The 15,351-nt window shown below is 38.6% G+C and overlaps 1 pseudogene; it reads right to left on the reverse strand.

Moving 5' to 3' along the window:
* Nucleotides 1-9,255: 9,255 nt before the first annotated feature.
* On the reverse strand, nucleotides 9,256-14,035 carry LOC141826376 (uncharacterized; annotated as a pseudogene).
* Between the last annotated feature and the right edge of the window lie 1,316 nt (nucleotides 14,036-15,351).

Genomic DNA, 15,351 nt, shown 5'->3' on the forward strand with positions numbered 1-15,351 from the left:
TGATGTATGGTTTACGATTTACGGTTTATAATTTAAGGTTTTATGATTATAGGGATTAAGATTTACGGTTATACGAATTATGATAAATTTGAAGTCAATAAGTAAAAACATAGTATTATGCACATTTTCTAACAATAATTCTAAAAAATACCTCAAACATAATTGTAAAAAATTTCATCAATAATTTCTAAAGAATTATAACTAAATTCTAATAAAAACTATTAAACTATTATATAAAATTGTAAAAATTACCTCAGATCGGAACTTGTTAAACCGAACTTGTTAAACCTGCAAAATTAATATTACAGTATTAATTAATAAGTATATTAAAATTAATTAATTAAAATTAATTGAATTTTGAACGGCCACCACTAGAAACCACCGGCGGCCGGCTAGCAACCACCAGCCGCCGGACAGCAGCCACCCAGCCGCCGGACCAGCAGCTGCCGGCGGCCACCCGCTGCAGCCAGGATGTGGCGTCGGCCACCAGCTGGCTTCTCGCGGCCAGCATCTCACGCGCGGCGCCGGCTTCCCGCGGCCAGCATCTCACGCGGCGGCCACCCGCTGCAGCCACCAGGTGGCGCCCGCGGCCACCAGCCGCCACCAGCCAGCGGCCACCAGCCGCAGCCAGCGGCCACCAGGGAGGGTGGCAACCCGCCGCCTTCGACAAGGAGAGGCGACCAAAATAAATCGGCATAAAACTTACCGGCGAAGGAGAGGCGGCAGCGCGAGAAGGAAATGCGGCGGCGGCAAGCTAGGGCTTCGGCGACGAAAAAAAATCGGAGAGGAGAAGGAGAGACGGCGCCACCAACGTTTCGGAGAGAAGGACAGGCGGCGGCAGCAGCTAGGGCTTCGGCGAGGACAGGCGGCGGCAGGGCTTCGGCAGCAGCTAGGGCAGAAGGCAAAAATCGCGAAGGAAGAAAAGAAAAGGGGATCGGGCGGAGTAGTTAAGTTAGGGTATTTGGCGACGAAAATGGAGTTCGTCGCCAAATTCGTCGCAAATTGGCGACGAAATAACGTTTCGTCGCCAATTGGCGACGAATTAAATTTTTCGTCGCCAAATTGGCGACGAAAAAATCTTTTCGTCGCCAATTGAAAAATTTTGGGCGAAATTTTCTCCCGGGTAAAAATTTCGGGGAAAATTTTTGCAACGAAAAATTTTTCGTCGCAGATTTCTTAATCGATCGGATGATCGATTAATCGAGCTCAAAATAATCGATCAAATGATCGATTAAATGACGTAAATTCTTTCTCAATAAACCGTGGCCTCTAATCGATCAACGAAATCGATTACCGGCCCGTAATCGATCAACCGATCGATTACGGTGGCTTCTGTGAAATCGAGATTTCACAGAATGTTTGGTAATCGATTCGGCGATCGATTAAAGATTTGCAACGAAAATATTTTCGTCGCAGATCTGCAACGAAAATGATTTTCGTTGCCGAAAATCATTTTCGACGAATTTGGCAACGAATTTATTTTCGTCGCCAATTACGAATTCTCCTAAATCCGTAATCGATCGAGCGATCGATTACGAATGTTTGGCAATCGATTCTGTGATCGATTAAATATTTCAACAGAATAATTTTGGTAATCGATTCGACGATCGATTAAAGATTTGCAACGAAAATATTTTCGTCGCAGATCTGCAACGAAAATAATTTTCGTTGCCAATTGGCGACGAATTTGGCAACGAATTTATTTTCGTCGCCAATTCCGATTCTCCTAAATCCGTAATCGATCGAGCGATCGATTACTATGGCAATGTGGAAAATTCGTTGTTCACAGAATGTTTGGTAATCGACTCGGAGATCGATTAAAGATTTGCAACGAAAATCATTTTCGTCGCTAATTTGCGACGAATTTGGCAACGAAAATTAATTTCGTTGCCAATTGGCAACGAATTTGGCAACGAATTTATTTTCGTCGCTATCTACTATCATCAATATCAATATATATTCAACCCACAAACGCAATTTATTACAAATCTTGATTATTATCTCCTTTACCATTAGAGTATATATCGTTCAGTATACAACCAGTTAGAAACTTTATTTATTAATTATTTACGAAAAATGATTAAGAAAAGATAACACAATTCATCTGGTGTCCATTTCTTAACTATCTTGACAAATGAAAGAAGGAGCTGAAATGCGAAATTTGGTAATGTTATTCAATTTTTTAAAAATATTTTAATTTATTTGACAACATTGTTATGATATCTTTATAATGGGATAGTTACAAAATATAAGAGAATTCATTTTGACCACAAAAAATGGCGGGTAATTTTTAGTCAAATTAGCAACGAATATAATTTTCGTTGCTAAAGTCGTTGCTAATTTGCAACGAACTAAATTTCGTCGCAAATTCAGCAACGAATAAGTTTTTCGTTGCTAAATTCGTCGCAAATTCAGCAACGAATGAGTTTTTCGTTGCTAAATTTGTCGCAAACTTGACTATACATTTCTCCGCCTATCATTATAACATGATAAGTCTTCAAAACAGTTTCTGACTTATGGTCATCATTCAATCCAAACATCCGCGAAATCTCTTGAAATCGATTCATATCAAAAAATAGCTTCACAATAAACAAACATAATCTATAAATAGGATTGAAGCTTTTGGAGATCTGAATCCAAGATTAGTATACAACCATTCTTTTCCTATATCGGCTTAAAATAAATATTAAAATCATGTATGAATATAATTCTCATTTCAACGAACTGCCTACAACATGAAAGATATTGAAAAACCTAAAAAAAATTTATTTTCGCGATGAAGAGGGCAATTATCTTACAAATTGTCGACATTTTGGCAACGAATTAGATGTCGCCAATTGGCGACGAACTCAAATTCGTCGCCAATTGGCGACGAACTAAAATTCGTCGCCAATTGGCGACGAACTAAAATTCGTCGCCAATTAGCGACGAACAAATTCGTCGCCAATCGGCGACGAAAAATAATCGTCGCCGATTGGCGACGAATATTTTTTTCGTTGCTAATTTATTGTATTTTGCGACGAAAAGTTTTTTCGTCGCCAATCTGCAACGAACTTTTTATTCGTTGGAAATATTGCGACGAATTTTGCAACGAAAATAATTTTTGCAACGATTTTTCCGACGAAATTATTTCGTTGCTATTTTGGCAACGAATTATTTTTCGTTGCTAATTTCGACACAAATTTGCAACGAATCTTTGTTTCGTTGCAAAATTAGTTGCAAATTTGCAACGAATTTTTTTTGTTGCAAAATTTCGTTGCTAAAACAGTGTTTTTTTGTAGTGCTCTACTGGTGATCCACGCTAAGCTCCCGTCTAGACGGCTTCGGAAGTCACGAGTCGCGTCATCGTCTTCGGTACTAGCTGATGATCGATAACGATCGAATCGAGTGAAGCCCTATTCCGGAAACTATGCAACAACATTTGTCGCGATTGTTTCTGAGGCTTTCTAACTATCATCGAGAATCGTATTCCTGATGTAGTTTATCGGTGGCCAACTATTGATCACCGATAATAGACAAATTGGTCGAAACCTTTCCAACGAAGATGGAGCGTTCTCCGGAAACTTCATAAGTTTCCGGAAAGTTGAAGACCAATCGTCAGACGATCGAGGTCTTGATTGACTGCGATCGAACAAAAGAAATACAACGACGAGTGACTATGGCGCCCGTCGTAATCAGGAGAAAGGGGTGCACAATGGCACTATCAAAAAGCTAAGGGTTGCGACACTCGCACCTTGGCCGGTCTTGCCTACGCGAATGACGGACAATGCTCTCGCTGTTTCGTTTCAACAACCAACTGATAACTAGCTATTTGATCGGGTAAATTAGGGTTAGATTGGACCGGTTTGATCACATTTCATGTCGTATTTAGGTTTGTTGAGCTTAATTCTTATGTTAGATGAAATTATATCTTCATTCTAATTTTTCATGATTTTTTTGGGTAATTATGGATATTAATTTTGTGATCTTTAATGTTTGCAGGAATTAGAATGATGATAATGATAAATTGGAGGACTTAATTGTAATTTTTGGTTTGAGTCCGGGTCAAGACAGAATCAAATTGGTTCAATCGGATTCGAAATCAACTTGATCCAAGCTGATGGTTCAACTCGTTTGCGGTTTGAAGATCAATTTAGATTAATTCAAACAAATCAGCTCAAAGCAAGATAAATACAAGCTAAATCAGTTGAATGGCTCAGCTCAAGTCCAGCCCAAGCTCAATTCAGACTCAAGTTCAGCAAGTTGATTGAGCTGAATCAAATCAAAAGCCAGCCCATGTCACTTCCATTAACTCAACGCAAGGCCCAGCCCACTTTCGATTGATCCAACCCAATCCACCCAAACCCTAATTCGGCCGGTTCAGAAGCAATCAAGCCACCGGTTCAATCACTTCTCGCCGGTTCAGCGCTGGCATTAAAAGGCGAAGACGGTTCATTCATTCTGGGGGTTCACTCGCGATTTTGGGAAGCTACAGTGCTCCCAAAATCGCGAGCACTGTTCATCGTCTATCCCTCGCCGCCGCGATTTTGAACCCGTCGCGCGCTCCACCGTCACCTTCCTCCTTTCGATCAGCGCAAAACGTGGCAGTAGCATCCGGTTGAAGAACGTCAACGCCACCACAGAAGCGATTCACCGTGAGCTCCGGTGAGTGGTCTTCTTCCTCTGTTGTTTGGCTCCGTCGTTGTGAGGATTCTCCAGCGTCGGCGGCCGACGACAGCCCGATCCTTCGTCTCCACAGAAGCAACGTGCGGTAGCTGGTCTCTGGCGGCGATTGTAGCAGAGAGCGGCTGGTCTCCTGGCGGCGATTGTAGTAGGGGATTCTCGTGCGTCTTCAACTTCCACCGTCCCCGGAAAATAACAAGGTAAGGTTGTTCTTTTAGTTCTGTTTCTAATGTCCTGGAGGCGATTGTAGTAGGGTATTAGGGCAGAGGTGAAGCTCCATTGCCTGCGTCGTGTCCGATCGTGCCAAGCTGTGAGCGACTGTTCCAGTGAGGTCCATTGTCCGGCGTGATCCAACCGGAGCTGCTGATGGTTCTGTGCCAATTGGGAGAGGGAAGAAACCCTAATCCCACTCTGCCCTTATTCCATTCTTTGTTTCTGTTGATTGTTCTGTTAAACTTGAATCCAAATCCCCTTGTGATACACTGTAAATATGGTTTAATCCCTAACCTTAATTCCTAACTCTAATTGCTAAACCCTAATTCCTAATTCCTAACTCTAATTCCTAATCTATTCTTTGGTGTTGTAATCTGTTAACTTGTTGATTGAAGAAGAACCCTGTTCTGTTGGATTGCTCATGTATTGTTTGAGTTGGTTCTTTAGCATGAAGTTCTCGTGGGAATGGTACTGGTTGTGTTCAGTTTGAATGAGATGAATTATGTAAATGATTGATGTATGGAATGAATTGTAAGATGGTTGTTTGTTTAAGTGTACATGGATGGATAGTTGTTGAAATCGGTTGTGTATGAAGGGAATTTAAGTTCGAACTTGTGTCATGAATTGAAGTGGAACTATCTATTTAGGTTGAATTGTGTGATGACTTCGTGTTAAACATGTTTTGTTTGTATTGTTGGGAAGTTTGAATAAGATGGATCTATTTAGGTTGGCCAATTGTATGATGTGTAGAGTTTAGGATGTATGTTTTATGATAGTTAAGTCATGTTGTACAGTGTTTATGATCACATGTAGATAAATGTTGTAAAGTTGATTCATGTTCAAGAATAAATTCTTTTGTTTGCATGTTTTGTGTATTTGAGTATTATGTATTTGAAGATTGTATGTTGTAATGTATGTGTGTATGTTGCATGTTGTAGAATTTATCATGTATGTTTGTATGATATGTACAAATTGAACTCTATGCGAGCATAGATTTGAATAAGCCTGTGAATTAAGAATGATGAATTGTAAATTGTTATGTGTTATTGTGAATCGTAATTGTTGTATGCATTATTATGTATGTTTGTATATGTTGTAGATGTATGTATGTATTATGATTCAGAAGTTGTTTATTTATGTATAGTATGTGGAGTAATTTGTAGATTTATGGAACTTATTGTATGTTAATAAAAAAATGAGATTGTTAAATGTATGTATCATAGGTTTGATGGTTGATTGTTGTATGTATCATATGTTATTGTAAAAAGATTGTTGATTGTTATTATAATTGTAGGAATTAATTATTAATAAATGAAGTGTGTAAATAGGAATAAATTAAGTCAATAATAAAACTCCTGTACTAAATGTCTATAATAAACTTTTCATCATTGAGTCCTAGAGAGACAACCCAGACCTCTTTATACTACTTTAGCGATAATTAGGGATTTGATAAATAAATAATTACTTTTGATCGGTATAAATGACACAATCAATAAGGGAAAATAAGTAAATAAATAATAATAATTTTGCATTTGCGATAACATCAATCTGTGCCAAAATATCCACATCACCAACAGTCATAAACAAGAACCATAATCAGCTACAATCACAGAGAAAACAACATCTAGCCACTGGTCTCCGGCAGCAAGGAGAGGAAGTGATTTCCGACGGTCTCTGTTCTTCACGGTAACAAGGAAAGGAAGAGAACTCCGGTGGCCTCTGTTCCTCACGCGCCGTGGTCGGTCTCCCTGCGCTTCTCCGGCGACCTACGAGCAGAACCAGAAGGGCACAGCGGGTGGAGAGTGGCCGACAGCGACGCATCACCACGGGGAAGAAGAACAGTGCCCGCCCCCTCTGTTTCTATCACGGAATCTCCTCAACTCCCATGCCGTCGGTCGTCTCCTCTGCGCAGCCGGCAAGCCAATGAGGGCGGCCGGGAGAGAAGGCGTCGGGAAGTCCTTGCTCAAGGTCTTCTCCCGCTGCCTCTCCACTCACCGGCGAAGAAGGAAAGTTGCGGTCGAGCTCACGATCGGTCGGAGGGCGCTGCGCCGGGAGGAAAGCTCGCAACACCGTGCTCCTCAGGAAGAAAGGTCGCTGGTGGAGAACCCACGATTAGGGCAGAAGGCAGCGCCGTCAGCCCTTTCTCGCGAACCCCATGAACAGGGCAAGACACCCTATTTTTACCGCGACTCAGAAGGGAAGATTGCTACAGTGCGGCGGGTGGGTTAAGCCAATCCAGGAATAGACTAGGGTTTGGGTTGGGTTTGGTTTAGACTGCTACTATAGCAAACCACTACTGTAGTAAATCGGATTTATTTTTGGTTCGCCTGGTTCACTAACCAAACGAATTCTGATTTGACCCAAACTAATTTTGTTCGTTTCGTCTTCCCAAGATGAAGCTTCTCATCTCTTCGTTTTTTACCAAAACCTCTTCCATCATGAACAAAACTAAGTTGGTTCAATTCGGTTCAAAATCGAATCATTTGGTTCAGTAACCAAATGATCTTTGATTCAAACGAAATCAGTTTCGTTCTTTTCGTCTTCATAAGACGAATTCCATCATATTGTCCTTTGTCTGGTCCAACCAGACTTTATTTCTCTCGTTCTAAGAATCCAATTCTCAAACTCGTTTTAAGTCCTTCGGAGAACTTGTTGTGCGTGTGACCCAATAGGTTCCCGGCTATGTTGGCCGTCCGTAATTAACCATTAATTACGAAACGATCATGAGTGACACCTAATAGTATATCATGATCCCTAATTGATCGAAAAATCAATGATTGATTCCAGAACAGTTCTAAACCTTTCAGCAGCTATACTGAATCGTGTCTCGCTCCTTTAACCGTCTTATACCCGCTTGGTTCAGGACATAGTCTATGTGTCGGTTCCCACTAGGCTGACAATGTCACACCTAGCCCAAGCTACTTTCTTGTCCTGTGGATTCAAGTTACTTGTACATGTATCTAAGAGTCTCATACTCTTAACATGTAATGCTTTGGCCAAAGACTTTTAGTAACAATCTTAGCGGCAGCAAGATATACATCTCCTTTTCGAAGGAGCAGTGAATCCGTTGTGGGCTATTCAAACACCTTCGGGCACTTCATCTTATACCCAATCATCTCGGGTCCACACCTCCTTAGAGATGCTTTCTTAAGATGTCAAAGTATAAGCCTCCATGACCAAGGTGACTTGAATACCGCAAGTCAAAGGAAACTCGCACTTAAGCTGCATTGAGATCTTCATTGACATATGAATCGAACCATATGAAGTCTCATGGCAGGTCACTCCAATGAACTGGTTACCTTTAATCATCATCCACGTTTAACTCTCAACATCGAATGTCTCCAGCAGTGAGATTAGCTGCTTGGCTAACCAAGGAGTTCAAAACGTGCTAGTCTCGACAGAATCGATGACGTCCGTACTAATCAATTCCTCGACTAGGGATAATTCCAATACATTCATAATTACACGTGTAGAGATGCTCACTAGTTGTGATCCAATCATAAATTCTCTCACGCTATGAATCATATTGCGGACATTCAGTATTTGAGTTTAAGATTCAATCTAACACATATGGAATGTGCACTCAAATAGTGAATTACTATTTATCCAATAAATAGTATAACCCTAAGGCGATTGCCTTAGAACACCCCTCAAATTAACAATCACCATATTTTTTCTTAAAAATTCTTTTAATTTCTATTTCATTGTTAGGGTCCCAAGTGAACACCCGCTAAAAGGAGAAATAAATAATTTATTATATATTTAACGGTAATATCATATATAAAATAAAATAGATAATTTACCTTAAATTCATTCCACCACAACTATTTGGTGAGATCAGGAGTACTTGTATAAGTCATGGAATCTCCTCGCCAATGGTTATTCAATACTTGATTAATACTGTGAACCTTCCATGGGTACTGGGGAATGGGAAGGTCCTGGGGAGTCCTGTGTTTGAGATGGTCCTGCACTTGAAGGAGTGGGGACCGTAGATGCATGACTGGTGCTGTGTCGACCGCGTCGAAACTGTAAAAAAATATATTAGGATAAATCAAACAAAAATTATTTGCATAATGAGGAATATTAAAAAACTTACCATTATGCTATTTTTTTTATAAAGAATGTGTCAATCAATACACCACTAAGTCACCTGTAATGATCTATAAGGAAAAAAAGTACAGTTAAAATATTTTAAGATAATAAATATATAACCAACAAAATAAACTAAGAATTTTATAAATCTATCTAGTAAATCAAAATTTGCATATTATGAAGATTAAAACTAAATTTGCAGATTAAAATGAAATATACACCTACACTCCAATATCCATATATTAAAATGAATTATTAATATTTTTATAATTTAACCTGACTTACTCATCATGAAAAATCAAAATCATCATCGTCATCGTCGTCGTGGGCATGGTCATGGTCGTCGTCGTCGTCATCATCATCGTCGTCGTCGTCGTCATCATCGTCGTCTTCGTCTTCATCTTCGTCGTTGTCATTTTCATGAATTTCACTTGTATCTACATGTATCACTACTCCGCTGGGATCTCGTAATGTAGGAATATGATATTCCTCGGTCTGAAATGTGTTTACAACTTCGTCTTGTTGATATGCATTATCTTGCCAACGTTCTTCAATTTTTTTCCTTGCTTTTGTTTTACAAACAACCCACCAATCATTTTTGTCTCGTTTCAAACTTGGATATGAAGCATAAAATACTTGAATTGCTTGTTGTGCCAACACAAATGGTTCATATCTCTTATATAATCTCTTATGATTAATTTCAACCAAATTATACCGTGGATGCACCTTCATCCCTCTGACAGGGTCAAACCAGCGACACATAAATAAAACAACTCAAATTTCTGGACCTGGGTATTCCACCTCTATAATTTCATCCAATAACCCATAAAAATCATTACTTGCAGCTCCATCATTGGATGATTGAACACAAACACCGCTATTCATTGTAGCCTTCCCCATTCCATATTCCTGAGTATGAAAATTATATTCGTTTATGAAATATGCTGGCCAAGTCCGTACCATTGCTTTTGGACCCCATGAAAGATGAAATAACAATTCTTGTTCAACGTGAGCTTGATTAGCCTGAATCTAAAATCAAATTTTAAAATTAATTATAAGTCAAAATATATGTTGAGCAAATTTAAATTTTATACTCACATATGTTTTGAACCATGGTGCAAATTCTTCATCGCAGAAGTTATTAAACTCTTGTGTTGACATTTCAGAGTTTAAATTCTGAAAAATCCTATAAAAATAATAATTATAACATAAATTATTTACGACCAAAGAAAAAAAATATAAAATATATACTCACTCAAAATATGGTGTTACTTCTGGACAATTCAGTAAAATATATGTGTGGGTTGCGCGCCATTCTTGACCAGTTAAGTATCTCTCTTTACATGGTCCACTTGGCCGACCAAGGTAATTAAAAATTAAAAATGCTGTCAAATTGGGATCAATAGGGCCCTCATCATTTCTTCCCGCTCTTTGTCTTTTGCTTCGGACGTGAGGCTCAAAATAATATGATGCAAAAGTTGTTACTTCCTCCACAATGTATGCATTAACAATAGAGGCTTCAACATGAGCCTTATTTTTCACTTTTTTCTTCAGATGATATAGAAATCTGATTGTAATAAAATAAAGTGTATTAGACATTAATATATATGAAATAACAAAGTATATAAGTAATATTATTTTACCTTTCAAATGGATACATCCATCGAAAATGGACAGGACCTCCAACTTTGGTTTCATAAGGCAAGTGAACCAAAAGATGTTCCATCGAATCAAAAAATGAAGGTGGAAAGATCCTTTCTAAATTACACAAAATTATTAGAATTTCTCACTCTAACGTCTCCATGTGTGAGTATTTCAAAACTGTTGAGCAAATATCATGAAGAAAAATACTTAACTCCGTAATGACACCCCATACAAAATTTGGTAACAACTCCTTAAAAGCGATAGGAATGAGTCTTTCCATAAATATATGACAATCATGACTTTTTAAATCAATTAATTTACATTCCTTCAAATCGACACATCTTCCAAGATTAGAGACATAACCATCTGAAAATTTTAAAGATTTCACCCATTCACAAAGAACACGTCTCTGATCTCTATTCAATGTATAAACTGCCTTTGGCTTTGGTCCCCTACTACTTTCATCAACATCAAGAGTAAGTCTTTTACAAATGAGTCGCATATCTTTTCTTGCATTCAAATTATCTTTTATTTTCTCCATGGGATATCCATGACTGTATTAATCAGATTATCAAAAACATTCTTCTCAATATGCATTACATCAAGATTATGATGAATCAAATGACTGTACCAATATGATGTAAGTACATGCGCTCACACAAACATATCATCAAACAAGTTCAAAGCACACAATACATGAAACAAGTGTAAACTCTTCATAGAATAGGGAAAAATAACATGAACTAGTTCTTACATTACCATCATTACATTAATGTTCATCCTACATCCTAAACTCAAAGATCTACTCCATTACAAGAAGATTACAATAAGTATACAAGAAAATAGTTATCCACAAGAGAAGGGAGGACTTATCTTGAAGCTCGGACATCCTTGGAAGATTTTCTCGTTCTGGGGTAGGATGGATCGGTGAAGATAAAATGTTTAAGGCCTCCCTAAGAGTGGAGAGGCGCCGCCCCCAAGCCAAGACCTTAGGGTTTCCTTAGATCCCAAAAGATAACCCAAAAGGGTTGTAAAAAGAAGTATTTATAGGCTCTAGGCACGACACGGTCGTGTCTCGTAGGCACAGTCGTGCCTTGTAGGCATGACCAGTGAAAGTTGCTATTCTTGAAAGAAGACACGGTCGTGCCTGGTCTCAATCAAGAAGGTAGGCACAACCCCAAGCTGGTCTTAATTTGAAAAATGGGCATGGTCGTGTCTCCTAGCACGACCCCAAGATGGTCTCAAAGCGGCATGGTTGTGCCTCCTAGACACGACCCCAAGTTGGTCTCAATCTGAAAGTTGGGCACGATCATACCTTTTAGCATGGCCTAGAGATGGAATCAGTCGGCACACCCTAAAGCAAAGTTGTAGATCTTGAAGTTATCTTTATTTGGTAGGTGGCACATCCCGTGGGTCAATCGAAGCTAAAAGTTATACCCATTTTACTTTCAGTCTGCAAAGCAATCCAGATAGGAGACACGGTCGTGCCTCTTGGCACGACCGTGTTGGACCTGGCATGGGCATGCCTCAGCCCGGGGCACTCTCTGGAAGCTTGAAAACTAGTCCGGATGATAGGATATGGCCGTGACACCTTTGGCATAGCCGTGTGAGCCTATGAAGCACTTCAAATGACCTTCAAACTCACCCAAAATATACTCTGTTTAGTTCATTTATGTGTACTTTCATATTCATAAGGCGTACCATGTGGATCTTCAATAACAGATGAAAAATTATGCACTCTATACCAGATCTGTTGACCTGTTAATCTCAGTGGCGGGGGTGTTCTTTCAATTCTATTCTTTGTGAATTCTTCTTTATTTCTTCTAAAATTATGATTTTGTGGTAAAAATTATCTATGACAATCAAAATAACTCAGCTTCTTCCCATGTTTCAATCTGATTGATTTTGATCTCTCCATACATATTAGACATCCTAAAATCTCAACGGTACTCCATCCTGATAACATACCATAAGTCAGAAAGTCATTTATGGTCCAAAGAAGTGCAACCTTCATTATAAACATCTGATCAGTATGCACATCATAGGTAGGAAAACCTTCATCCCATAGTTGTTTCAGCTCTGCAATCAATGGTTGCATATAAACATCTATTAACTTCTTTCAGATTTTGTGGACCAGGCACAACCAATGTTAAAAATATATGCGGTGTTTTCATGCACATTCCAGGTGGAAGATTATACGGAGTTACAATAATTGGCCAACAAGAATAATTTCTTCCTGATTTACCAAATGGAGCAAATCCATCAGCACAAAGACCTAACCGAATGTTTCGAGTTTCCTTCGCAAATTCAGGATATGTTCTATCAAAAATTTTTCACTGTTGTCCATCTGATGGATGACACATTAATCCCTCTTCTGTTTGATGAGTTGCATGCCAAGTCATGTGTTGAGCAGTGACTTTTGATGCATAAAGTCTTTGTAGCCTAGGAGTTAAAGGCAAATAAAATAACTGAGTGTATGCTTTACGTCACTGTTAAAATGCCAACTGAGTGTATGCTTTACAGTTAAAGGCAAATAAAACAACTGAGTATATGATTTACATTTTGTTAACTCCTTCTGGTAGGCTTGTATCTAGCTTGATTACAGAATTTACAAACTTCTGCATTTTCATCATCACCCCAATATAACATACAACCATCTCTGCAAACATCAATTCTTTCCACTAGAAGACCTAAGTCTTTGACGAGTTTTTTTATATTATAATAATCATTGGGCATTATGTGATCACGTGGCAATGTCTCTCCAATAACTTGAACAAAATCATTAAAATAATCTTCAGACACATTATGTTCTGCTTTGACATTCAACAATCTTGCTGTAATAAATAGTTTATTGTGATTGTCACAACCAGCCCACAATGGTTCATCTGCAACACTCAATAATTCTTGAAATTTAAGATATGATTCATTATTCAAATTTTCACCAACTCCTGGTACTTGTGTCTCCTCCAACGGTGATGCATAAGGAGTAAATATTTGTTCAACCATTGGAGGAAAACTAGAACTTGGACCACTCGATTCAGCAAAGAAATTCTGACCCGCTGCATCAGTTATCATCCTTTGATATGGATTAAATTGATCATAATAACTCTGATCCCCCATGGCTGAGTATTGTATGTTTTGTCCATAATCCTCATCAGATATGAACGGTTCACCATGAGAAGTCCAATTATAGTAATTGGGAGTGAAACCAAATCTACAAAGATGTTCTCGTACTTTATCACATTGTAAAAATTTATCATTGTGACACTTTCTGCATAGACATCTTATCTTATCTCCATCCATAAAATCAACATTTCTTTAAAGCAAACTTCAAAAATTATTCTAATCCCACAATAAATTCATCGGTTAAACCTCTACGTTCAAGTAAATTCTTTTTATACATCCAACTTCTTGCTTTCTGCATTTTTCCTGAACCCACAAATTTTAACATATTAAAATATAAATAAATCTTACTTAATTACAATAATTTTTATCTAGTATAAATAAAAATTATTTCATATCTCTTCATCAATTAAATAACTATACTTAATTCCAACTAAATTAGAATAATAAACATTAACATTCAAATAAATACAATTATATCTAAATACTATTCAAATTTCTAAAATAACTACAATTATAAAAAAATTATACCTCAAGCCGATGAACAAATCCAATTAATTCATGTCCGAGCAAATTATAAACCTGCATAAATAACATTAAAAAATTAATCAACATCTAATTAACGAATAATTAATTAAACCATACAGTCAGCGCTGACCGTTGGTCAGTGCCCTACGGATTGCACCTGCAAGCCAACGACCGACAGGTTGCGGCCACCGGCCCGGCCCCGCGCCCGCTGGCCCACAACCCTAGCCCGCGGCCGCGAGCCCAACGGCGGCGTGGGCAACGGCCGCGTAGCCAGCCGACGCAAGGCCAACGAAAGATGGCCGCTACCCGCCCTTGGCCACCGACCGACGGGTCGCGAGCAGTGGTCTGGTGCTAGGAAAAAGAATCGACCGGCCAAAATAGAAGGGAGGAAGATGGCATACCTAGCTCTAGACGTGATGGAAGCTGCCTTCGTTGAAGAAATTCGATAAAAACAGGACCTTTGCGGCGATTGGCAATGGCGGAGCGCTGCGGTAGGGGAGGAGATCGCGCGAGAGAGAAAGGGAAACCTAAAATGTAAGAAAGAATCAGTAGATCTAGGGTTTATGAGATTTTTTTTTACGACGAAAGATTTTCGTCGCCAATTTGGCGACGAAAACAGGATTCGCCGCCAAATTTTGGTGATGAACAAGGTATTCATCGCCAAAAATTGGTGATGAAAAGGGATTCATCGCCAAATGTTGGCGACGAAAATGTGATTCATCGCCAATTTGGCGACAAATCTGTGTTTCGTCGTAAATTGGCGATGAAATATTTTTTCGTCGCCAATATGCAATAAATTTTACGATAAAAAATTATTTTCAATGACATTTTTAGCAAATTTTATATGTTGTAAAATTTATAACAACTATTATTTCATCACAAATTTCATTGTAAATTTGCAACGAAAATATTATTCGTCACAAATTTCATTGTGAATTTGTGACGAAAAATTTTCGTCTCTAATTTTCATCCTTAAAAAATTATTTTTTTGTTGTGTCTAATTTTAGGTAGACAAAAGTCATCTATGGATAAGATGGGTTTGGGATACAAACCTAAGTCGAATAAAAGTATGGTTCGTATCATGGAGTT

The sequence above is a fragment of the Curcuma longa genome, chromosome 4 (genome assembly GCF_044706935.1).
Source record: "Curcuma longa cultivar G26 ecotype Majalengka, Jawa Barat chromosome 4, ITB_CL_G26_1.1, whole genome shotgun sequence".
In the NCBI taxonomy this organism is placed as follows: Eukaryota; Viridiplantae; Streptophyta; class Magnoliopsida; order Zingiberales; family Zingiberaceae; genus Curcuma; species Curcuma longa.